Below are 27,514 nucleotides of genomic sequence, written 5' to 3' on the forward strand. Positions count from 1 at the left end.
CGCATTCAGTTAACGATTTAACGACTGACAACCTTAGGGAAAGCTTTCAGCATTTAGACTGGGATGAGATGTACCAGTAGCCCGATACTAATTTAAAATATAAATTATTTCATGATACGTTTATGACTATTTTTGAAGACAGTTTCCCGAAGAAAATAGTGAAATATAATTGTAAGAAACCATGTAGAATACCATGGCTTACTAAAGAAATAAAAATATCTACTAACTGTAAATTCGAAATTTACCTAATATCAATAAAGAGTAACGACCCAGAAGCAGTCAATTATTGTAAAAACTACTGTACTTTATTCATGAAAGTTATTAAAAGTTCAAAAGTACGTGTAATATGTCTGAGATTAGCAACTCTAATAATAAAATTAAAATAATTCGTAATATTGTTAGGAGGTAAATACGTAACCAAGAGCACAGGAAGACTGTATTACCATCAGATTGACTGAAAAGCTTGTTACCAAAAGGTCGGAAGTTGAAAGTAACGTTAATAATCATTTTTTGAAATTGGAGAAAAGAGTATTCAGATGTTTGTAGGGAAAATGCAAATTACTTATGGATGAGACAATACCGAAGCAATTTGATAAAACTTGAGTTTTACCCGCCTTTCCTTCTTAAGTTAGGAAAATAATAAATTTACTCAAAATAAAAGCTCTTATGGAATTGATAGCATTATCAACAAAGTACTAAAAGCCTGTTTCGAACAGATAAGTAGGATTTTCAGCCACATATTTAACAGTTCACTGAAACAGGCCATTTGTCCTGATAAGTTGAAATCTGCTATTGTTAAACTATTGTATAAAGTGGAGGATAGGTTTGATGCCAACAGCTACACCCAAATCTCACTTCTGACACCTTTCCAATATACGTGAAGAGGTATAGTATTAAACAGTGGCTTCGTATATTTGTAAAAATAAAGTACTAACAAAATTACAGTTTGGTTTTCAGAAAGGCTTTTCAACAGAATCTGCTATATATGCTTTCAGTGATCAAATATTAAATGTTCTGAATAACTGAACGTCACCTATTGGGATTTTCTGTGATCTTTCAAAGGCTTTAGATTGTGTAAATCATATAACTCTTCTATGTAAGCTTGCGTGTTGTAGTATGAGTGGGATAGTGAACAAATTGTTTAATTTCTTCTTAACTGGATGAGTAGAAAAGGTTGAAATAAACAGTTCACATAACTCGCAAACTTCAGCAGATTCCTCAAACGGAGAGGGTATCAAGAATGGGGTCACACAGGCTCAATCTTGGGTCCCTTATTGTTCTTAATACATATTCACGGAGATGCGAAGATAGTTTTCTTATGATGATACAAGTGTACTAATCACATCCAACAAACCATAATCAAATGAGGAAAAATGTAAATAACGTCTTTCAGAAAAATTGTAAGTATTCACTGCAAATGAACCCCCATTAAATTTTGATAAAACACAATATACTTGCATATCGTTTTGTACAGTAAATGCCTTAGCTACACTTCTGCCTTAGCTACAGACTATTATTGAAACTTTGTATTAATAATGACGACGCATTATTGTGACAATGCTACCTACGGACGAATCGGAATTGCGGTATAATTGCCTGGTGCTTATTCGTAGGGTGGTGCACTGCCGTTAGTACAGCTGTTTCATTGCCATCTCCTGTAACACGTTTACTTCGTTTCCTTTTGCCGGTCTGTACACTGCCATCAGACGACAGGCATTCACAAGCTTGTAAAGGACACCGAGCTTTCTCTGGAAAACGCTCGGCATAAAAGGCAAAATTAGCCTCTTCGTAGATCAGGATCACATCAGTTTCCTCTTCTGTGGTTGCAACATTCATCGCCCACCTGGACGTCTGTTCTCCAAATGGTACGTAGGTGTGCAGGAAATAAAAACTGTGCTTTTATTGTAACGTTTAGAGCCGCTATCTGTTCTACGTCTCCATGGTAAATGAGCTCGGGTCGCAGTGCACCGCCTGTTACGTTACGTCGTACTTTACTACATGGTCACTGTGGGGTTCGAGTAGCCCCCTACTAGATAAGCCGGAAGAATACAGCGTTGCTAATCGGGTTTCCAATTAGAAGTTATGAAATAGTGGCCTGCCCTACCCTCGCAGCATGGAGGTGGAGTCCCACGTGCCATTCGATATTCAAGAGCCACTGCGTAGCACGTTGTAAATTAGGATTGTGTACCCACTTCTACACTTCCGATTATAGTGCCATCTGTGGCGAAAAAAAGAAGAAAATGCTTCCAACAAACGTATGTACATTTTGCAGTAGAATTGTAATCTGCAATAAGAAACGTGGGTTCCCATTGAGGATTTCAAAGTTCACCTCCGGCCCCCACAAGTTGGGAGGGGTGGGGTTCGAGTGTGGTGTCATTGGATGTCCCTCTAGGAGATAAAATAATTGAAATTATAACTTTTGCCGATCTGTTGGGTATTTTTTTGAGGTATTTCGGCGTCTTCAGTTAAAATTAACGTCCTGTGTACAAGCACATACGAAATTTATTATTATTAACCCATACAAATTCAAAAGTAATAGCAACTTGTATAGCTCCACACTAGGAGAATGGCTGATCTTAACTACTTTTGGCCACATTATAACTTGTCACAGAAAGCGGTGAATTATGACGATACAAAAATCTTTGTTCACTTTCGAAATAGCAGCAAAAATCGACACAAAGCCAACCAACATTTAAAAACAAATTAAAAGACTCTAAATGCCATTTCTTTCTGTTCAATACATGAATTTTTAGACATAAATTATCATATAAACAAACATTTTATTAAACTGATACGTTCCACATCATCACGACGTGTATTATTTATGACCTATTGAATAAGTGTCCGCCTGCTTAGGTGGGTGGTAACGTGCTCGCCTCCCATACAAGCGGGCCCGGGTTCGATTCCCGGCCGGGTAGGAGACTTTCTCCGCTCGGGGGCTGGGTGCTGTGTTGCCTTCATCATCGTTCCATCCTCATCACCGGCGCGCAAGTCGTCCAGTGTGACGTCGACTGAAGTGAAACTTGCACTTGACGGCCGAATTTCCCCGAATGAGGTCTCCCGGCCAGCGATGCCACACGCAGATTTCTATTCTTATGAAACAATTATTAATCTTATCTAATCTAATTTAATGTAATCTAGTCTCAATATCACTATCGCATGACTTTCGTCACATCAGTGTACAAATAATCAATTACAGAAAACGACCAGATGCAGGGTGCCAAAAGCGCAAAGTCGTATTAGCCTGTACGTGTTCATAACACCGTAACACTCCATAGCTTAACCAAACTCTAAGCTACCGAACTGCGATTACGCCTTGGGGAAACAGACTAGCAGGTCTACGGCAAACTCCAAGCGCAACATCGCTGCTGCAGGGTCCCTAAGCAACCCTTTTATTACCACCACCGACGGCAAGCCACCGTTCGCCTCCCAGGCGGCACTTCATGCTCCACGACCACTCCTGGCACCGACAGTGGCACCCGATTGCATCTCGCGAAGCACGACTGACGAATGGACGACGAAACAGGATGAGGAACAGTTCGGCTCAGTTGGTGGCTAAGGAGCGATTTCAAAAGCGCCAGATGGAAAACCAACTGGTACGTGTAACATTTTCTTTTCCCAATTACTATTTTCCATCCTCGCGTGAGCTACAATTAACGGAACTCTGAACATTTCGCATCAGTATATCTACACAATGCAACAGCATTGCGATGCATAAATTTGAAATTTGGCTCATATGTGTCTACAAGGTTCCACTATTATGGCGCCCTCCAACGTCACCCTGTGACTTGACGAAAAGGCCTCAGGCGGTCGAATAGAGGTCGTGAACGAAACCGCCCCATTCTATGGGACGTCCATTCCCATTTCGTGGTCTACAGTTCACAATGTGATAAGCCACAGGTCGAGTTTGTTGACTGCCTTTGACACTCTTGGCACCTCCTTGTTGATTGAATTCTTCAGCTTCTCTTAGGGCTGCAGCCCCGCTGAACATGATCGTAGCCATTTTGGAGAGCAGTGAGACCGCAAATTGGATCCGGCATACAGGGTAGAGCTACTAGGAACCGTTAAAAGAGGGTAGAACATCTAGGGACCGTCAGAAACCATTAGACAGAAACAGACCCTGATACGATGCACCAAAGTGTGCTTGTGCTTTTCCAGTGCTCGAGTTTCACGCCCTATTGTGGGATAATCAAGAAGGGGTCTGACATTGACACAATGGCGAATAAAACAGCAAAGTGAGCCTGTAAGACCCCCTAGGCAACTGGCATGTTAAGTGTCTCAAATGATTGTCTACTTGCCGGTACCTAGGACTACTCTACTGGCTATTAAAATTGCTACACCACAAAGATGACGTGCTACAGACGCGAAATTTAACCGACAGGAAGAAGATACTGTGATATGCAAATGATTTCCAGAGCATTCACACAGGGTTGGCGCCGGTGGCGACACCTACAACATGCTGACATGAGGGAAGTTTCCAACCGATTTCTCATACACTAACGGCAGTTGACCACCGTTGCCTGGTGAAACGTTGTTGTAATGCCTCGTGTAAGGAGGAGAAATGCCTACCATCACGTTTCCGACTTTAATAAAGGTCGGATTGTAGCTTATCGCGATTGCGGTTTATCGTATCGCGACATTGCTGCTCGCATTGGTAGAGATCCAATGACTGTTAGCAGAATATGAAATCGGTGGGTTCAGGAGGTTAGTACGGAACGCCGTGCTGGATCCCAACGGTCTCGTATCACTAGCAGTCGAGATGATTGGCATCTTATACGCATGGCTGTAACGGATCGTGCAGCCACTTCTCGACCCCTGAGTCAACAGATGGGGATGTTTGCACGACAACAACCATCTTCACGAACAGTTCGACGACGTTTGCAGCAGCATGGACTATCAGCTAGGAGACCATGGCTGCAGTTACCTTTGACGCTGCATCACAGACAGGAGCGCCTGCGACGGTTTCCTCAATGACGAACCTGGGTGCACGAATGGCAAAACGTCATTATTTCGGATGAATCCAGGTTCTGTTTACAGCATCATGATGGTCGCATCCGTGTTTGACGACATCACGGTGAACGCCTATTGCAAGCGTGTATTCGTCATCGCCATACTGGCGTTATCACCCGGCGTGATGGTATGGGGTGCCTCTGGTTACACGTCTCGGTCACCTCTTGTTCGCATTGGCGGCACTTTGAACAGTGGACGTTACATTTCAGATGTGTTACGACCCATGTCTCTACCCTTCATTCGATCCCTGTGAAACCCTACATTTCAGCAGGATAATGCACGACCGCGTGTTTCAGGTCCTGTAAGGGCATTTATGGATACAGAAAATGTTCGACTGGTGCCCTGGCCAGCACATTCTCCCGATCTCTCACCAATTGAAAACGTCTGGTCAATGGTGGCCGACCAACTGGCTCGTCACAATACGCCAGTCACTGCTCTTTATGAACTGTGGTATCGTGTTGAAGCTGCATGGGCAGCTGTACGTGTACACGCCATCTAAGCTCTGTTTGACTCAATACCCAGGCGTATCAAGGCCGTTATTACGGCCGGAGTTCGTTGTTCTGGGTACTGATTTCTCAGGATCTATGCTCCCAAATTGCGTGAAAATGTAATCACATGTCAGTCCTAGAATATTTGTCCAATGAATACCCGTTTATCATCTGCATTTCTTCTTGATGTAGCAATTTTAATGGCCAGTAGTGTATTTATCAGGTTTATTCTGCAAAGAAATATTTTTAAAATTGTAACTAAATGTGGGCGATTGCCACCGAGGATTTTGCCGAACTATAGGGCCTCCCTGCCATTTTATTCATGCATGTATCAATGTCGCAATCCTTCGCGGTGACGCCACAGGAGGTCGTCAAACCGAGAAGTGTAAAACCATACGTATCCTTAGGTACTTCACATCACGTTCCATTTACATCGAATGGTTTAAGAGTCCCTAGATTTTCCAATCTGTACACCAGATCAAAATCTGCGATCGCTCTGCACACTGACTGGATAACCGCTCATTAAATGACTTTGTTAGCCCAAGATGTGTTTAGAGATGGGTTGAAGAGTGAGGAAGATTCAAGCAGTATCAGAGATTGTCAAGAATTTCTTACTCTTACTCATCGCATTGAGAACTGTCGTTTTGAAACTGCGAAACGTGTGGGGATCAACGTCCCAAGAAAAGGGGTGGTATCATTGATGCGCTTTGTGCGACCCTCGGAAAGTTTTATGTTGTCGATTTGAGTGACAGTGCATCTCAAATGTTTTCCTCGGCCTCTCTTAAGAAAATGGCCTAATATCAACGTTGGGCTTCGCGGTTCTGACCTCTGTCGCAGAGGTTTCAAAACGACGGAGGAACTATGGATACTAATGGCTCTGACGACCTTCTCATTAAATGACACGTCCATGGTGGCGTTGGGCAAATATATGGTGAAATTTGGTGCCAGTGTATCATTAACAACCTACATTACAAGACACGTGAACTTCTGAGCTCTGGCCTTTTTCATGCGTCTGTCAACACCTTGCTGTCTGAAGCGTCGTCGAGTCAGAGGGTGATGTCCCAGGTCTCTACGCTTTTGAATCATTACAGAGGAAGATTGTTGGCGTGCCGCAATAGACCTCAAGAGCCGACGCCGCACGGCAACGCACCGCTGTCGAGTTGATTGCCAGCTAAATCCCTGCGACTACTTAAAAGTTCCGGCTCCGCCATTTGCTTGGCGATGTGCAGAGGAGCTTTTGCGTACAACGGACTAAAGTACAGAGAAACGTCGCTCCTGCCACGAATCTTTTGCTGCATCTATCAATGTCACACGCAGCCAGACAGAAGGAAGTGTGCCTTCGCAGTGCGGGTATTTCGGGCAGCGCCCGAGCAGATCGCGGCAGTTAACGACGCAGACAGCCAAGAGAAGAAGTCTGCTGCGAATTCAGGGCCGCCTCGACCGCACTCAGTCTTCGCCGCCAAGGGATCTCGGAAGCTTGCTCGCGGGTCTGTTGGTGTTCTGTCAGACTCATTTGGCAAGACTATAGAAACTGCGAACTCGTACAGATCGTAACTTCAGTGTCATTCGTTTCCAGTGTGCTCGGTGCGAAGAGAGCGAGGACTTAAAACATTTGGTTCAAAATGGTTCAAATGGCTCTGAGCACTATGGGACTCAACTGCTGAGGTCATTAGTCCCCTAGAACTTAGAACTAGTTAAACCTAACTAACCTAAGGACATCACAAACATCCATGCCCGAGGCAGGATTCGAACCTGCGACCGTAGCGGTCTTGCGGTTCCAGACTGCAGCGCCTTTAACCGCACGGCCACTTCGGCCGGCTAAACATTTGGTAGTCAAACTGGTAGAGAACGAACTCTGTAGAAGTTTAACCTCATTTTTCTTAATTTGCGGCTAATGTTGCCCTGGATTTCCTGCAATATATGTTAACGACACAAACTCAAACACTTGCAGAAAGCATAAAAGACCGAAGCCTAGGTCCTAATTAAATAAACAACAATACAGTCAAATGGCCTTGTGTTCATTTAAAAAGCTTTCATTGTTTTGTCTTCTCAGCCAAGATTGGTATTCCAAGTATTTGCGTTTAGTTGTGAACTTATTTCCCTGCTAGGAACTAGCCACAAAATTTGTTACTTGCTTGTGACCGAAGCCCATTTGTGTTGCATTCACAGTATCCTTAAAATGTAGAGGATGAATTGTATGCTCGTGTGTTTTTTGCGGAAGTGTTCTTAGTCCTGGATACTTCAAACTTACGTATCTCAACGGGCGACAATTACGTAGTTTCGGAAAAGAGATTCTCTCTTGTGGAGTATATTTGGAAATGGGAATAAAATGAAGTTGCACAGTGCTAAATTTGTTTGACAAGATGAACATCCCAACAATTCGTACTTCACTTCACAGTTTCTTTATGGACAAAGCAGGTGAATCATCTTGACCTTTTCTTCTGTAATCAAAGCTATCTTCTTCCATCAAATTTGGTAAAAAGAATATCTTTAACATGTCACATAATACTAGTCATATTACATGGTAGATACAATCAACTTTTGGTTGTCCCCATCAACTGCTGTGTGTCCACCCGCCGACGCTAACTACTCTGCACACACGGTCTCTTGCTTTTTATAACATCCCTAAGGTAAAAGGCAGATTCAGTCTCGCATTTCCTTTCTCGAAGGCTTGAAATTAATGATTATTCACGTGGTATGTAACCTACCAAAGTGTTTAGAAGTGGAATTCAAGTTCAATTACAACAAAAACAGACTTTGAGGTCAGTGGAAGATATTGTACTTACGTCATAGACGGAATGTACCGTGTCTTGGAAAGAGGCTGTAAGACGAAAACAAAGGTAAAACCTCTTAACAGAATATAGTCGAATTTAATCAGACGAAGTTAAGAAGATTAAATTAGGAATGAGGTAGTAAGGGTTGCAAAAATGAAACTTCCTGACAGGTTAAAACTGTGTGCCAAACCCATACTCGAAATCAAGACATTTGCCTTTCGCTGGCAAATGCTCTACCAACTGAGCTACGCAAGACGACTCACGCCCCGTCTTCACAACTTAAGTTCCTCAGCACCTCGTCTCCTACCTTCCAAACTTCACAGATGCTCTCCTGTGAAGTTTGGAAGGTAGGAGACGAGGTACTGGCGAAATTAAAGCCGTGAGGAGGGGGCGTCAGTCTTGCTTGGATAGCTCAGTTGGTAGAGCACTTGCTCGCGAAATCAAATGTCCCGATTTCGAGCATGGGTTCGGCACACAGTTTTAATCTGCCAGTAAGTTTTATATCAGCGTACACTCCGCTACATAGTGGAAATTTTCTTTCTAGTTCCAAAAATGTTTGGTATTTGGGCAACAGATTAAATAACACACGAAAGCTGAAGTAGAGAGGATATAAAATGGCTCTGAGCACTATGCGACTTAACTTGTGAGGTCATCAGTCGAGAGAGGATATAAAACACGGATATATGGTAGATGGGCTCCGATATTTTGACATCAAAATAACAAACAAAGGCTGAAGTAGGAAGCATATAATAGAGTAGCAACAGTGAAACGAGAAGTTGCACAAAGAGGAGAAAATTGTTACCATCGAATATAATTTCATTCGGAAGCCACTTTGTCGGTATTTATTTGGAGTGTAGTTCTACAAAAAAAGTGGTAATTCAGGAGAGTTTTTGAAACGTGATCCTACAGCAGATAAATGAATATCGGATGGGGAGATAAAGTGCGTGGTGGTGGTGTTTGGTGTGGCAAATGGACGAGGGGGAGGGACGAGGGAGGTTAAGTAAAAATTACAAAGAGAGACTACCGACTGATTACAGCAAGTAAATTCAAATAGATACATGTAACAATAAAAATGAAGTGAGGAAAAGACGTTCACAGAATATACTGTGGAGAGCAGCGTAAAAGCAGTATTCAGAAGGGCAACAACAATGTTTCGCATTCTTTCTCCGGATCTTACTTTGGCGTAAAATATTTCATTCACCATTAATCGCCTATCGTACATTTGCATTTTGTACATTTCCCTGATGATGCGATCTGCCGTTGTTGCTTCTGGATTTCCTTTACGTCGATCGCCTTCAAGATTTCAGTCTTCACGACGAGTGGGGGCATCGATTCCGACAGTAAGTCAAAGGCACTCTCGCTGTCCATTCAGCCTGACGCTCGTCGGCCCACGTGGGGGCATTTGAAGACCGAGGAGGGGTGAGTCTGACCGAAGCGGTGGTGAAAGTTTGCTTCACCATTTACGAAGCTCTCCTTATCGCACTATAGTTTTTGAGTGTTTCTGATGCTCTTGGATGGTGATTTCGAGCAGACTGATTTCTGTTGCCAACAGATAACATTACACATTATATTTTCGTTTTGGTTTACAATTCCTTCAGCGTCCTGTACAGTACGCCTTTGATGTGACTGGTCCCTTCTGTGATCACAGCCAGGTGAGCTCGATCGTTCACTGTTATCATTTCTGTCGAAGGTATGCCAATGAAAACAATGAAAGTTATGTCGCACCTCAATTCAACAGCCCATTTTAACAGTGGAACATGAATGAGTACGTTTTATAAAGCCTGACGAAAAACTTTAATTGCTACAATCTTTCATCATAAGGTCTTATCAACATGTTTGTCGTCCAAAAGACGGTTGTTTGCTGGTCTGCTCCCAATATCCTTATCACCTTACATTTTAAGATCGACTATCAATGCCATTGATAAAAGCCCTTAACATCTGCGGAGGTTAACATACTCGTATATTGTGGGTGAGAAATTTGGTCAGTGGGATAAGGAGTCAGGAAATTTTCGCCTACCGGCTGAAGCTGTGTAGAATGTGCAAGCAGGCACTCGGTCGTGACGGATGGGCCGGACTCCAGAACGTGTCATAGATAAAACATATGTGCTGCTCCATAATAGCAGTCTTAACATGTCGTTTTTAGGTATCGTAATACCGGTAAAGGCAGCACAATACATTTGTACCCGAGGCATAGCGAGCGCGTTTTATCGTGGTTTGATACAACTGATTTCATTTTCCTTTCCAAATTCACGCCATATTTGTTTGTTTCAGTAATTTGCTATAGTGTTTTCATTGCAAACAGCTTTACATAACCCAATAATTAACTCAGTAGCACGCAGTACATTTGCTTCAAAATCACCGAAAGACACGTGAGGTCCGAGCTGTTGAAGTTACCCATTGACGTCATGAAACATACATGATTGCGGTTGGTGACCATGCGTCTTTCATCGTGACTATATTATTCACTATTCATTATAAGTAAATAATGCAGATTCTTTCATGAGATCTTGGACACAAATCACACCCTAACCAAACTGCAAATTTGCTTGCGTCCATTATATCGTAATTTTTGTTCATTATTCTCTGTAGATTTAAATAGCGAGTGCAGGCATCACTTGCAGGGGAACCGCGATTGTTAGAAATGAAAACTGCAGAGCAGTCACATGTCGCACTTAACATAGCTTTACTGATAGGTTTCGCTCGATCAACGCTGGTTTCTTCAGGAACTACAAAACCGATGTCCATATGTTACATATATCTGGCTGTATATAGCCCCGTCGTCATACATAGAAACGTTGTGTATAACGGTGGCGATAAACACAGCCATAAATACGAAAATTGTTGACCTCAGCTTCGTAATTCCTGAAGATACACGCGTTTTTCGAGAGAAACATATCAATAACGCTAAGTTACTTGTGATTTGTTGCTGATCTAAACTTTTCATTACTTTATTTGTGTGGCTGAGGAACTGGGTAATTAGATTTCAGCACAGAGAGGCAAACTTCGCAGAGCTCAGATACAGTCGAAACAGTTGCGCAAAATTTTAGGTTCAAACCAATGAACCATCTACACTTTTGTCTCAATTCAAGCTAGTAGAGGAATCACCCGCAGTCATGATGATGCATTTATGGTAATCTAAACGTTTTGCATCAAAAAGCAAAAAAGGTAGTGAAGCATTATCATCAAATATTTTATTTAAAAGTATAGTATTATTGGATTGCTCAACAATTGACGTATTTTACCGAAACACAAAGAGCACAAGATGGAGCGCGGTGGCTCAGTTGTTAGCAAACTGGATTCGCATTCGGGATGACACGTTCCCAACCTGCGTCCGACCATCCAGATTCAGTCTTTCCTTGATTTCCCCAAATCGCTTAAAGCAAATGGTGGAATGAGAAAGGGCACGGCGGCTTTACTCCAGGTCCTTCACTAATCCGGGATTGTTCTCCGTCTCTAATGACGTTTTTGTCGATGTGTCGCTAAAACACTAATCTTCTCCTTCTAAATCTCGGAGCACTACTACTTCTAAAACGTCTAGTCCTCACCTCTAGGCTTCATTTGATTTGATGTTATTATGAAGAATACAAAAAATTAAAGACAATTTTTTCCCCATGTACTTATTGGGCAAAGAATTTATCTCCTTTCCGACTTTCTTCGTAATTTCACCAAGAGTTGTCAACCAAGGTTTGGAAGAATCAACATTTCTGGTAGTGGTCAAAATACTGAGTACTCACCATTTTCTTCCATCGGCCTGATGGCCTCGTTTTAGACAGTGGAAACTGCTAAGTCCTACCTCCCGCCCTCCCCCACTAAACCCACCATATCTCTCACGACTGAAGGCCGTAACTTGTAGTTCTGATACGACGGTCCTTGGGGACATACACACCGCCCCGCGGACTACATTTTCTCCAGAAATGCCATCACTCTTCGTTATATTTTTGTGCCTTCCAATCATTCCAGACGCCAGTACACCCTGAAGATGATAAGCGCGATTTTAGGGCTCTACAGTGTACTGTTTGCTAGGATTTAGTGTTTCCTGTGAAGTGCGAGTCGACAGTAGTATATTTCTGTTATGCTCCATACACGGGTATTTATCTGTATCATGAAGATTTATCACGAGAGTACATCACAATATTTGACGTGTTGATCGTCACGAAGCCCTCTTTACACCACACCGTTTCAGTTCTGATTAGAAATTTATATTCTTTGGATAAACATGATTTGTGAAAATACAATGTTCAATAAGGGTAAATATTAGGCTTGAGAGCACCTCACTAAAATGTATGAAGCACACCTGCCACAGTTGTGGAATTTAAATGAATTGTAGTAGTTCCTATTTTAACTTGAGACATTTAATTGTAAAACATCAAAATGACGGAGCTCTACTTACCCAGCTGTTAGGTACTTTCAGCTGCTATCTTCATTTGCCGTCCTGAACAAAGATTTTAACAAGCCACCTGTTTTAGAAGAACGTAGTGTTACTTCGGAAGTCTAAGCTGATAATCATAATTATCGTTTCCTCTCATAGCTGTAACAAACTTCGTACTGTCTGTAGTTCCACCAAACAAATCATTCATGACACTTTTTAGACGACACACTTCCACGACTCGACTCATACAGGTGACAGGTATAATATAACGTAGACAAACCTGTGCAGAAACTCTATTGAAATAACGATCTGAAAAATTTGATACAAGGGCTCAGATTACCAGTTCTCCAGCACCTATAGACGTAGTTTTGTCTACTTTATTTATAAATATTGGCCTTTCCGCGGTGGTAATAGGCTCTCGTCAGATTACCGAAGTTAAGCGCTGTTGTGACTGACTAGTACTTGGATGGGTGACCGTCCGAGTCTGCCGAGCGCTGTTGGCCAGCGGGGTGCACTCAGCCCTTTTGACGCCAACTCAGATGCTACTTGACTGAGAAGTGGCGGCTCCAGTCACGGAAACTAACGGCAGAAGGGAGAGCGGTGTGCTGACCACATGCCCCTCTATATTCCGCATCCATTGATGCCTATTGGCTGAGGAAGACACGGCGGAAATCGGTACCGCTGAAGCTTCCGAGGCCTGTTCGGACGGACTTCAGTCTATTTAGAAAAATTGAGCACCATTAAAGACGCGTATTGTCCAATTTTGTGGTGCAGAATCCTTTTGTTCACAGACATGCACAGCACTCTGCAGGTGTTTACACAAATGGGACTGATACATCTGTGAGAATGCTTCTATCAGAGTTGGAAGCTTCTAAAAGAAGGAGATCTGTTCTAGAGCCCATTCGCGGTACCAAAGTTGGTTGATACCCGTTGTTGTTGTTGTTGTGTTCTTCAGTCCGGAGACCGGTTTGATGCAGCTCTCCATGCTACTCTATCCTGTGCTAGCTTCTTCATCTCCCAGTACCTACTGCAACCTACATCCTAGTGTATTCATCTCTTGGTCTCCCTCTACGATTTTGACCCTCCACGCTGCCCTCCAGTACTAAATTGGTGATCCCTTGATGCCTCAGAACATGTCCTACCAACCGATCCCTTCTTCTGGTCAAGTTGTGCCACAAACTCCTCTTCTCCCCAATTCTATTTAATACCTCCTCACTAGTTATGTGCTCCACCCATTTGATCTTCAGCATTCTTCTGTAGCACCACATTTCGAAAGCTTCTATTCTCTTCTTGTCTAAACTATCTATCGTCCACGTTTCAGTACCATATATGGCTACACTCCATACTTTCAGAAATGACTTCCTGACACTTAAATCTATGCTCGATGTTAACAAATTTCTCTTCTTCGGAAACGCTTTCCTTGCCGTTGCCAGTCTACATTTTATATCCTCTCCACTTCGACCATCATCAGTTATTTTGCTCCCCAAATAGCGAAACTCTTTTACTACTTTAAGTGTCTCATTTCCTAATCTAATTCCCTCAGCATCACAGGATTTAATTTCACTACATTCCATTATCCATGTTTTGCTTTTGTTGATGTTCATCTTATACCCTCCTTTCAAGACACTGTCCATTCCGTTCAACTGCTCTTCCAAGTACTTTGCTGTCTCTGACAGAATTACAATGCCATCGGCGAACCTCAACGTTTTTATTTCCTCTGAATGGATTTTAATACCTCTTCCGAACTTTTCTTTTGTTTCCTTTACTTCTTGCTCAATGTACAGATCGAAAAGCATCGCAGAGAAGCTATAACCCTGTGTCAGTCCCTTCCCAACCACTGCTTCCCTTTCATGTCCCTCAACTCTTATAATAGCCATCTGGTTTTTGTACAAATTGTAAATAGCCTTCCGCTCCCTGTATTTTACCCCTGCCACCATCAGAATTTGAAAGAGAATATTCCAGTCAACATTGTCAAAAGCTTTCTCCAAGTCTACAAATGCTAGAAACGTAGGTTTCCCTTTACTTAATCTTTCTTCTAAGATAAGTGGTAGGGTCAGTATTGCTTCACGTGTTCCAACATTTCTACGGAATCCAAACTGATCTTCCACGAGGTCGGCTTCTACCAGTTTTTCCATTTGTCTCTAAAGAATTCGCGTTAGTATTTTGCAGCTGTGACTTCTTAAACTGATAGTTCGGTAATTTTCACATCTGTCGACACCTGCTTTCTTTGGGATTGGAAATATTATATTCTTCTTGAAGTCTGAGGGAATTTCGTCTGTCTCATACATCTTGCTCACGAGATGGTAGAGTTTAATCAGGACTGGCTCTCCCAACGCTGTCAGTAGTTCTAAAGGAATGTTGTCTACTCCCGGGTCCTTGCTTCGACTTAGGTCTTTCAGTGCTATGTCAAATTCTTCACGCAGTAACATATCTCCCATTTCATCTACCTCCTATTCCATTTCCATAATATTGTCCTCAAGAACATCGCCTCTATATAGACTAGACTTCCACATTTCTGCTTTCCCTTCTTTGCTTAGAACTGGGTTTCCATCTGAGATCTTGATATTCATGCAAGTGGTTCTCTTTTCTCCAAAGGTCTCTTTAATATTCTTGTAGGCAGTATCTATCTTACCCCTCGTGAGGTAAGCCTCTACATCCTTACGTACGTCCTCTAGCTATCCCTGCTTAGCCATTTTGCACTTCCTGTCGATCTCATTTTTGACACGTTTATATTCCTTTTTGCTTGCTTCATTTATTGCATTTTTGTACTTTTTCCTTTCTTCAATTAAATTCAATATCACTTTTGTTACCCAAGGATTTCTACCAGCCCTCGTCTTCTTACCTACTTGATCGTCTGCTGCCTTCACTACTTCATCCCTCAGAGCTACCCATTCGTCTTCTACTGTATTTCTTTCCCCCATTCCTGTCAATCGTTCCCTTATGCTCTCCCTGAAACTCTGTACAACCTCTGGTTCTTTCAGTTTGTCCAGGTCCCATCTCCTTAAATTCGCACCTTTTTGCAGTTTCTTCAGTTTTGATCTACAGTTCATAACCAATAGATTGTGGTCAGAGTCCACATCTGCCCCTGGAAAGGTTTTACAATTTAAAATCTGGTTCCTAAACCTCTGTCTTACCATTATATAATCTGTCTGAAACCTTCTATTATCTCCAGAGTTCTTCCATGTATACAACCTTCTTTCGTGATTCTTGAACCAAGTGTTAGCTATGATTAAGTTATGCTCTGTGCAAAATTCTACCAGGCGGCTTCCTCTTGCATTTCTTAGCCCCAATCCATATTCACCTACTACGTTTCCTTCTATTCCTTCTCCTACTGTCGAATTCCCGTCACCCATGACTATTAAATTTTCGTCTCCCTTCACTACCTGAATAATTTCTTTTATCTCATCATACATTTGATGAATATCTTCATCATCTGCAGAGCTAGTTGGCCTGTAAACTTGTACTACTGTAGTAGGCGTGGGCTTCGTGTCTATCTTGGTCACAATAATGCGTTCACTATGCTGTTTGTAGTAATTCACCCGCACTCCTATTTTTTTATTCATTATTAAACCTACTCCTTCATTACCCCTATTTGAATTTGTATTTATAACCCTGTATTCACCTGACCAAAAGTCTTGTTCCTCCTGCCACCGAACTTCACTAATTCCCACTATATCTAACCTTAACCTATCCATTTCCCTTTTTGAATTTCCTAACCTACCTTTTTCCCGAGGACATGCAGCTTTACTGTATGATTAAATGATGATGGCGTCCTCTTGGGTAAAATATTCCGGAGGTAAAATAGTCCTCCATTCGGAACTCCGGGCAGGGACTACTCAAGAGGACGTCGTTATCAGGAGAAAGAAAACTGGCGTTCTATGGATCGGAGCGTGGAATGTCAGATCCCTTAATCGGGCAGGCAGATTAGAAAATCTAGAAAGGGAAATGGATAGGTCAAAGTTAGATATAGTGGGAATTAGTGAAGTTCGGTGGCAGGAGGAACAAGACTTTTGGTCAGGTGATTACAGGGTTATAAATACAAAATCAAATAGCGGTAATGCAGGAGTAGGTTTAATAATGAATAAAAAAGTAATAGTGCGGGTTAGCTACTACAAACAGCATAGTGAACGCATTATTGTGGCCAAGATAGACACAAAGCCCATGCCTACTACAGTAGTACAAGTTTATATGCCAACTGGCTCTGCAGATGATGAAGAAATAGATGAAATGTATGACGAGATAAAAGAAATTATCAGGTAATGAAGGGAGACGAAAATTTAATAGTAATGGGTGACTGGAATTCGTCAGTAGGAAGAGGGAGAGAAGGAGACATAGTAGGTGAATATGGATTGGGGGGAAGAAATGAAAGAGGAAGCCGCCTTGTACAATTTTGCACAGAGCATAACTTAAGCTTAGCTAACAATTGGTTCAAGAATCATAAAAGAAGGTTGTATACCTGGAAGAATCCTGGAGATACTTATAGGTATCAGATAGATTATATAATGGTAAGACAGAGATTTAGGAACCAGGTATTAAGTTGTAAGACATTTCCAGGGGCAGATGTGGATTCTGACCACAATCTATTGGTTATGAACTGCAGATTGAATCTGAAGAAACTGCATAAAGGTGAGAATTTAAGGAGATGGGACCTGGATAAACTGAGAGAACCAGAAGTTGTAGAGCGTTTCAGGGAGAGCATAAGGGAACGATTGACAGGAATGGGGGAAAGAAATACAGTAGAAGAAGAATGGGTAGCTCTGAGGGATGAAGTAGTGAAGGCAGCAGACGATCAAGTAGGTAAAAAGACGAGGGCTAATAGAAATCCTTGGGTAACAGAAGAAATATTGAATTTAATTGATGAAAGGAGAAAATATAAAAATGCAGTAAATGAAGCAGGCAAAAAGGAATACAAACGTCTCAAAAATGAGATCGACAGGAAGTGCAAAATGGCTAAGCAGGGATGGCTAGAGGACAAATGTAAGGATGTAGAGGCCTGTCTCACTAGGGGTAAGATAGATACTGCCTACAGGAAAATTAAAGAGACCTTTGGAGAGAAGAGAACCACTTGTATGAATATCAAGAGCTCAGATGGCAACCCAGTTCTAAGCAAAGAACGGAAGGCAGAAAGGTGGAAGGAGTATATAGAGGGTTTATACAAAGGCGATGTACTTGAGGACAATGTTATGGAAATGGAAGAGGATGTAAGTGAAGACGAAATGGGAGATAAGATACTGCGTGAAGAGTTTGACAGAGCACTGAAAGACCTGAGTCGAAACAAGGCCCCGGGAGTAGACAACATTCCATTAGAACTACTGATGGCCTTGGGAGAGCCAGTCATGACTAAACTCTACCATCTGGTGAGCAAGATGTATGAGACAGGCGAAATACCCTCTGACTTCAAGAAGAATATAATAATTCCAATCCCAAAGAAAGCAGGTGTTGACAGATGTGAAAATTACCGAAATATCAGTTTAATAAGTCACAGTTGCAAAATACTGACGCGAATTCTTTACAGACGAATGGAAAAACTGGTAGAAGCGGACCTCGGGGAAGATCAGTTTGGATTCCGTAGAAATGTTGGAACACGTGAGGCAATACTAACCTTACGACTTATCTTAGAAGAAAGATTAAGAAAAGGCAAACCTACGTTTCTAGCATTTGTAGACTTGGAGAAAGCTTTTGACAATGTTGACTGGAATACTCTCTTTCAAATTCTGAAGGTGGCAGGGGTAAAATACAGGGAGCGGAAGGCTATTTACAATTTGTACATAAACCAGATGGCAGTTATAAGAGTCGAGGGACATGAAAGGGAACCAGTGGTTGGGAAGGGAGTGAGACAGGGTTGTAGCCTCTCCCCGATGTTATTAAATCTGTATATTGAGCAAGCAGTAAATGAAACAAAAGAAAAATTCGGAGTAGGTATTAAAATTCGTGGAGAAGAAGTAAAAACTTTGAGGTTTGCCGATGACATTGTAATTCTATCAGAGACAGCAATGGACTTGGAAGAGCAGGTGAATGGAATGGACAGTGTCTTGAAAGGAGGATATAAGATGAACATCAACAAAAGCAAAACGAGGATAATGGAATGTAGTCAAATTAAATCTGGTGATGCTGAGGGAATTAGATTAGGAAATGAGACACTTAAAGTAGTAAAGGAGTTTTGCTATTTAGGGAGTAAAATAACTGATGATGGTCGAAGTAGAGAGGATATAAAATGTAGACTGGCAATGACAAGGAAATCGTTTCTGAAGAAGAGAAATTTGTTAACATCGAGTATAGATTTAAGTGTCAGGAAGTCGTTTCTGAAAGTAATTGTATGGAGTGTAGCCATGTATGGAAGTGAAACATGGACGATAACTAGTTTTGACAAGAAGGGAATAGAAGCTTTCGAAATGTGGTGCTACAGAAGAATGCTGAAGATAAGGTGGGTAGATCCCGTAGCTAATGAGGAGGTACTGAATAGGATTGGGGAGAAGAGAAGTTTGTGGTACAACTTGACTAGAAGAAGGGATCGGTTGGTAGGACATGTTTTGAGGCATCAAGGGATCACAAATTTAGCATTGGAGGGCAGCGTGGAGGGTAAAAATCGTAGAGGGAGACCAAGAGATGAATACACTAAGCAGATTCAGAAAGAAGTAGGTTGCAGTAGGTACTGGGAGATGAAGAAGCTTGCACGTGATAGAGTAGCATGGAGAGCTGCATCAAACCAGTCTCAGGACTGAAGACCACAACAACAACCTACCTGCCCAATTAAGGGATCTGCCATTCCACGCTCCGATCTGTAGAACGTCCTCTCTAGTAGTCCCCGCCCGGAGATCCGAATGGGGGACTATTTTATCTCGGGAATATCTTACCCAAGTGGACGCTATCATCATTTAATCATACAGTAAAACTGCACGCCCTACGGAAAAATTATGGCTGTAGTTTCGCCTTGCTTTCAGCCGTTCGCAGTACCAGCACAGCAAGGCCGTTTTGGTTAGTGTTACAAGGCCATCTCAGTCAACCATCCACTCTGTTGCCCCTGCAACTACTGAAAAGGCTGCTGCCCCTCTTCAGGAACCAAACGTTTGATACCCAAGGCAACCCAAATTTAATGAACGGGTAGATGGTGGTGCGTAAAATGGCTCGGATGTAACTGATAGAATCCGACTCAAGGCTTTTGTCGTTGTTAGGCCAATTCGTGAGTTCCAATTAACGTTTAAATTCAGAAGCAGTCAAATATAATGAAAATATTTCCTTATAAACTTCAGGCATAATGTCAACATAGAGTAAGTCTTTCTTCAACTGTCCAGTGGGAACTTGTCTTACACTGCAGACGGTAATATGCAACAGAAAACAACGCTAGGTAATCAGTTAATATGTGAGAAAAATGAGAAAAAAGTAGAGAATGTGGTAAAACAGTAATACAAAAATTTCTGCGTGATCTGATTAATATTTAATAATTGTAGCGGTATGCAATGCAGGAGAATTTTCTGCTTAAAATCGTATACTGAATTCCAAATAACGACAAAAATTTCTCTCACTATCTCCTTCATAGTATAAACCAAAATGCACGTACCCACTTAAATGTACAGCTGGCCTGTTTTCAAGCCATGATCTGCACTCATTGAAAGTATGAAATGTAACGTCTTTGTCACAAGTACGACATGTTGGAAGATCCACATGCTGGATATGAATCGACACGTCAGAAATCCTTCGTCCTCTCGTGCATAATCGTTTCGATCATGGGACAAATTTTTTTAACGTAAGTAGCAGTTTATCAGCTATACTGGGCGATTTGCTAATTACAATACTCTCCACGGAAGGGGATGCGCGTGATGGATCGAGTGGTGACGGTGACATTTTGATGTTGGCGAAAATCGTTCCGACCTTTGCTATTCACTTAAACAAAGTCAGGAAGCAATGACTATAGGATTATTAAAATCTCCATCACAGCAGACGTTAAACGGAATATATACATAGACGACTTACTACGTGGGATCAGCTGCGGTACCACATTTTCCGCCGGCGTTGCTGTTACATACAGGCAGGTGCAGAAATTCTAGACAACCTCTGACTGTGATACGTCGTAGACCTTGCTACATGTGTGCAAAATATTTCTGTTAAATATGGACCTGTATCTTCGACAAAGACATATCTACACTCGTGCACAAAAATTTGAGAATCTCTAAGCCAACTAAAAACCAGTTCTTCTCGGTGACTGTGTGAGGACTAACATCGACCTGTTCGAGATGTATACAATGTCAGTGTGTAACGTTACCTGGCAGCACACACACTGTTTATAAACTGAAATGACGTTTAATTGTACTATGTACGCCGCTATGAAGTAATTCGTATGTACTGTAATTGTTTAAAAAAAATATTATTTAATTTTGTATAAAGGACGTTGGTTATTATTGTAATATTTTCTGTAATAATATTCTCGATGTATTTATGATTGTAATATTTCTACACTCATAATGTAATTACGAAATATGTTAAAATCTGCGATGAAAAAATGTAAAATATAGCCACAGAGGAAAATAATGTTTTAATATTACAAAGAGATATTAATATTCAGCAATAGTATTAATAGCACTACATAATGTGCATTCTTTGTCGTCTTCCTCGAGAGCTGAGAGAGAGAGGAACCTGTGACGTAGCATTATATGCATGAGTAGACTTCTTTTGTCCGTATCTGTCTTTAGCCGCCATTAGAGGAAAAATTATAAAGGTGTGTAATTTTAATTATTATTGTGGTCTAAATACATTATAATTTATCAAAATTGTGTATTACTAATGTAAATTAGCTTGCCCATGTCATCTGTAATATTTCTTTAAAGAATTTGCAGCACTTTTAGCGATTATCGTTGGTGTTGCTGGGCTGTGCCGCGACCGAATGATTTGCAGCGGCGGCACATTTAAAAAATTGTTCCGCTATAAAATTAACCAAATCCGTAAATCGGGAGCAGGTAAAATTAGCAGTGAATTACGAAATATTTTTCTTTTACAGTGATCCTGAAGCTGACTGAATTTATTACTGGTTTTACGTTTGTGCATTCATAGGCGGATAATTAACGTTGAAGTTGTAAATCTGTTGGTTCTTTCAGTTTCTAAAGCAAATAACTTAAACGTATAGTGAAGTGTGTTTTGTCAATGATAATTAAACGTTCAGGTCGGCTTGGCAAAATTTAACCATTTTATGCTAACAGAGACAGTCTTGTGTTCCATAGCTAACGCCGGGAAAGAATTCAGCAAATATTTAAAAACCCACTGCATTTAGAAAATGTGTGACAAGGCCGAAATACGTAAAAAAATTTAATTTAAATACTTTTCAAAGTAGTAAATGTTATTAATCAGTTAGTTTGAATTTATCAGCATGATAGTGTTGCTAAAGTTCAAGTAATTTTTATTTCCACACGTAAAAAAAGGGTTCTACAAAAAAGTTCGTAAATAACAAAAATATTTAAAGCCATTTTTTCCCCACTTCCATCCGTTCATTTTACATAATAATAATTTTTTTATATATATATTTTTTTCATTAAAAGTGTAAGACTGCTTCGTGTGCCTTTGTCAACCCTTGTCAGTAGAGATCGTGAGCACGCAGGTTTTGGGGTGCGTGTTTAGCAGTATATTTGCCAAACAATAATGAAGCCATACGCAAGAAGAATGGCTCGTTCAACAACCTTAATAGGCATTACGTTTGTTCTGATAAGGTCAGAAGTTGTCCAGTGTCAGGTGTCATCTGATAGTTGAACATCACCTTTAATGTTCTTTAAGGACTACGAGGAGGATTTCAAGATTGATTCATAATTCAACGCCAGTGGGACAAACGCCTGGGTCACATATTTACCGCCAATGTATCGTCGCTCTATATAAAGTATTCCGCATGTTCTCTTGCCCGCTGGATGCGTTCTCACTACTAAAAGGAATTACATTGCTCAGCGGATGAGTTTTCCTGGCAACAGTGAGAAGAGCTCCGTATATTATGAGTATAAAGTTTCTCGAGACGACATATTTCCTTGTAATATTCTCTGTTGTCTGCCACGTTGAGTCCAATTGAATCGCCACTTGCTGAAAGGGCTTCAGTCAGAAAGTATTCTAAATGAGACACACTTACGTATTGCTGAAGTGTAGCTGCATCTTTTCATGCTAGAAGGCACTCTGTCAGATGCTTGGGTATGGCAGGAAAATGCATTATAAATCATGGTATCTGCTTTATATACTTTAATCAGTGAATGAAGCTCTTCTAGCATATCGAGGAAGGCCTTCAGGCAGAATCAAAAGAAGCTATTGGACTATACACCGAAAGTTTTAATATTTAGATGCCAGACGTAATGTTCTAGAAATGTATAAGTTGTTTAAGGAAGAACGTTCCTGGATAAAGCCTACCTTGTGCCACACTTTTCAGGGAAAATTTCAGTTTGCGTTTCGGACGCTACTGCAAATGTGAAGAGCTGATGGAGAAGAGAACTCACCTTAACGATGCTGCAAAGTGACCAAAGTTACGTGATACTGGAGACCTAATGGTTCACAAGAGAAAAACCCATAAATTTTATCCTGTGGTTACAGAAGAACCTAAAAGGACAGACGAGCCTCATATACTTGACAGTGGTGTTGACTTCAAGACAAATTCCCAAATTCCACCGTTTCGTGTCCACGGCACATTTTATCTGCGACAGTTGGCGGGTCATACATACTGAATTCAAGAAACTTTTAAAAAAGCATGTCTGCATGAGTGCATACATCCTAAAGCAGTGGACAAAAGGACCAACGAAATCTGCACTTTCCTCTACAAGTTTCTGCATGGCGTTCCTCTATCAGTAACTGAACTACACTTATATTCGGATAACTCTGGAGGACAGAAGAAAGATCATATTGTATAGGGAGTGTTATTAGCATTGAGTGGCTATAACCCGCTTGACAAATTAGTCCACTGTTTCCCTGTCAGTTTTCGCTGTTAGTGGGCATCCCTTTCTCCCATGTGACAGGACTATCAGCAAAACCAAAAGATAACTTAAAGAACATAATAGTTTCAATACGATACAATAACTAAAGAAGCTCGATACGTTCCAGCAAAGGCCAACAATTTATTGTGACAAAAATTGCTGCCATAGATGTTGGATTTGAAGACCTGGTAACAGCGGGTTAACAAATTTGGAAATTTGTGGTAAGGTGTTACGGGACCAAACTGCTAAGGTCATCGGTCCCTAAGCTTACACACTACTTAATCAAACTGAAACTAACTTACGCTAAGGACGACATACACACCCATGCCCGAGGGAGTACTCGAACCTCCGACGGGGAAAGCCGCGTGGACCGTGACAAGACGCCTGAGACCGCTCCGCTACCCCGCGTGTCAGCGGGTTAACTAGAAGACTTGTGTTTCTGTTGAAACTAGCACAAAAGTGCTCCAAGAGATAAGAATATCCAATTCTTTTTCTGTAATATAGTGTATTTTACGTACAGTGTTAGTGAAAATTTTTGGTATTACATTTGCAATTATTTCGTTTATCAATTAAACCCACTGCATAATGCATTTATTAAGAGAAGAAGGACAGTAACTATTACATGAAAACCCGAAAAGTGCTAAAAGAACCCAGCCATCATAGTTTCAAATTTGCTTATGTACACAAATTTTATTTTTTCACAGACTGCAATGAACCCTGATACGCACGTAATATTACGCATGACTGATAGTTTTTTGGGACAAATGAAGGAACTGCTCAAGAGAATTCGTTGTCTCAAAACTAGGTTGGAATGACTAAGGCCCTTTTAGTATGTGGCGATTTAGTTGAAGCCTTAATGTTTCGAAAAACGCTTGGTCGTCGTCATCAGGAGGTGCCTATTCTAAGTTGCATTTCAATGAAATTTTTACATGACGTGGAAATTTCCTGTTCATCTGTGTGTCACAGTTTCGTCTGGCGGATGATCGCCTTGCGTCCACAGATCTGGCGCGCCCTGCAGACTCGTTACAGCTCTGCCAATATTGGGAAATGGGTCGATTGGGCCGTGTCAGTGTTCTGTCCTTGTGTGGCGTCTTCATGTTGTGGGCGGGAAGAACACAGCAATCTTCGTGTACTGCTATGAAGCCTACTATCGCTAGGTGTAACAAAAGGCAAAGGTATGTGCGCCATTACTGGATTCCCTTTGACGAGTGTCATTGCTTTACGCAGAATACCAACAACCCATGAAGGGATACGTGAAAAGCAGTATTAAAAGAAAAAAAAGATAACAGTACACGTTGTCATAGGGAAATTGTTTCCAAGATATTTAAGTGGAGTCGCAGATGTCAAAATTTTGTGAGAATAAACGGAATTTTGAGTGCATGCAACAGTTCATACAAACTGTGTCATAAGTGCTACTCTATGATTACGAGATTTTCCCAAGACAGCGGCCAACAGCATCAAGTCAATCACGGGACTATCGACACAAAGACAAAGGCCAACCTTCTAGCGGTGGCAGTTTGGCGAACACATATCATCACTCGTCAGAGAAAACGAGTTCACATCAGACGCCGGCCGGTGTGGCCGAGCGGTTCTAGAAGCTACAGTCTGGAACCACGTGTCCGCTAAGGTCGCAGGTTCGAATCCTGCCTCGGGCATGGATGAGTGTGATGTCCTTAGGTTAGTTAGGTTTAAGTAGTTCTAAGCTCTAGGGGACTGATGACATTAGACGTTAAGCCCCGTAGTGCTCAGAGCCATTTGAACCATTTTTCACATCAGAAACATACCCTTTGTGATGCCACAGGTCTAAAGATAGCGTCTTTCATTCATAATCAAAACGTATTCGGTCCCGCGTTCGAATCCGGCCGCTGATTATATTTTGATTAATTATCAGTGGTGGTGGCTGAAGACTTCCGGCATAAGAAGTCACGAACATTCTGCCAACGGCCTTGTCAAAGAGGGCGGAGGATCGGACAGACGTTCAGGGCACTCTCTTGTCCTAGGGGTACGAAACTGCACCTAAAGGTGGAAGAATCAGCACTGATCAACAGCATGAGGATGCATAAGGCAGTGGAAACATCTACATTAAAGACATGTAACGTGTATCCACAGGACATGTGCTAAAGACAGATACGGACAAAAGAAGTCTACTCATGCATATAATGCTACGTCACAGGTTCCTCTCTCTCTCAGCTCTCGAGGAAGTGTCATAATGATCTCTCCATTGGCAAAAGAATCCGGAATAGTCCCCCATTCGGAACTCCGGAAGGGGACTGCCAAGTGGGAGGTTACCATGAGAAAAAGATTGAATAGTCAACGAAAAGATAACGTTCTACGAGTCAGAGTGTGGAATATCAGAAGCTTGAACATGGTAGGGATCTACAAAATCTTACAAGGAAAATGCAAAGGAGGGGAGGAGGATATTAGTGTTTAACGTCCCGTCGACAACGAGGTCATTAGAGACGGAGCGCAAGCTCGGGTGAGGGAACGATGGGGAAGGAAATCGGCCGTGCCCTTTCAAAGTAACCATCCCAGCATTTGCCTGAAGCGATTTAGGGAAATCACGGAAAACCTAAATCAGGATGGCCGGAGACGGGATTGAACCGTCGTCCTCCCGAATGCGAGTCCAGTGTGCTAAGAAAATGCAAAGGTTCAATCCAAATATAATAAGGGTCAGTAAAGTGAAGTGTAAAGAAGACAAAGATTTCTGGTAAGACGAGTATAGGGTAATATCAACAGCAGCAGAAAATTGTATAACGGGAGTAGGATTCGTTGTGAATAGGAAGGTAGGGCAGAAGACGTCCGCTGTTGTCGAGCGGTTCTAGGAGCTTCACTCCGGACCCGCGCTACTGCTACTGTCGCAGGTTCGAATCCTGCATCGGTCATGGATGTGTGTGATGTCCTTAGGTTGGTTAGGTTTAAGTAGTTCTAACTCTAGCGGACTGATGACCTCATATGTTAAGTCCCATATTGCTGAGAGTCATTTGAACCATTTGGTAGGCCAGAGATTTTGTTACTGTGAACAGTTCATTGACAGGGTTGTTCTTAGCAGAATGGAAAGCAAACCAACACTGACAACGACAGTTCAGTTATACATCCCGACGTCGCAGGCTGAAGATAAAGAGATAGAGAAAGTATATGACGATATTTAAACGGTAATACAGTATGTAGAGGGGGATGGAAATCTCATAGTCATGGGGGACTATAATGCAGTGGTAGGGGAAGGAGTAGAAGAAAAGGTTACAGGAGAATATGGGCTTGGGACAAGGAATGAGAGAAGAAAAAGACTAATAGAGTTCTGTAACAAGTTTCAGCTAGTAATAGTGAATACTCTGTTCAAGAATCACAAGAGGAGGAGCTATACTGGGAAAACGTCGGATGATACGGGAAGATTTCATGGTCAGACAGAGATTCCGAAATCAGATGCTGGATTGTAAGGTGTACCCAGGAGCAGATACAGACTCAGATCAAAATATAGTAGTGATGAAAAGTAGCCTGGAGTTTAAGACATTAGTCATGAAGAATCAGTACACAAAGAAATGGGACACGGAAGTACTAAGGAATGACGGGATACGGTTGAAGTTCTCTAAGGCTATAGATTCAGCAATAAGGAATAGTTCAGGAGGCAGTACAGTTGAAGAGGAATGGACATCTCTTAAAAGGACCATCACAGAATTTGGGAAGGAAAACACAGGTACAGGGAAGGTAACTGCGAAGAAACCATGGGTAACCATGAAAGGAGAAAGTACAAAAATGTCCCGGGAAACTCAGGAATACCGAAATACAAGTCGCTGAGGAATGAAATAAGTAGGAAGTGCAGGGTAGCTAAGATGAAATGGCTTCAGGAAAAATGTGAAGACATCGAAAAAGAAATGATATTCGGAAGGACAAACTCAGCATACAGGAAAGTCAAAACAACCTTGGGTGACATTAAAAGCAAGGGTGATA

The sequence above is a fragment of the Schistocerca americana genome, chromosome 3 (assembly GCF_021461395.2).
Source record: "Schistocerca americana isolate TAMUIC-IGC-003095 chromosome 3, iqSchAmer2.1, whole genome shotgun sequence".
In the NCBI taxonomy this organism is placed as follows: domain Eukaryota; kingdom Metazoa; phylum Arthropoda; class Insecta; order Orthoptera; family Acrididae; genus Schistocerca; species Schistocerca americana.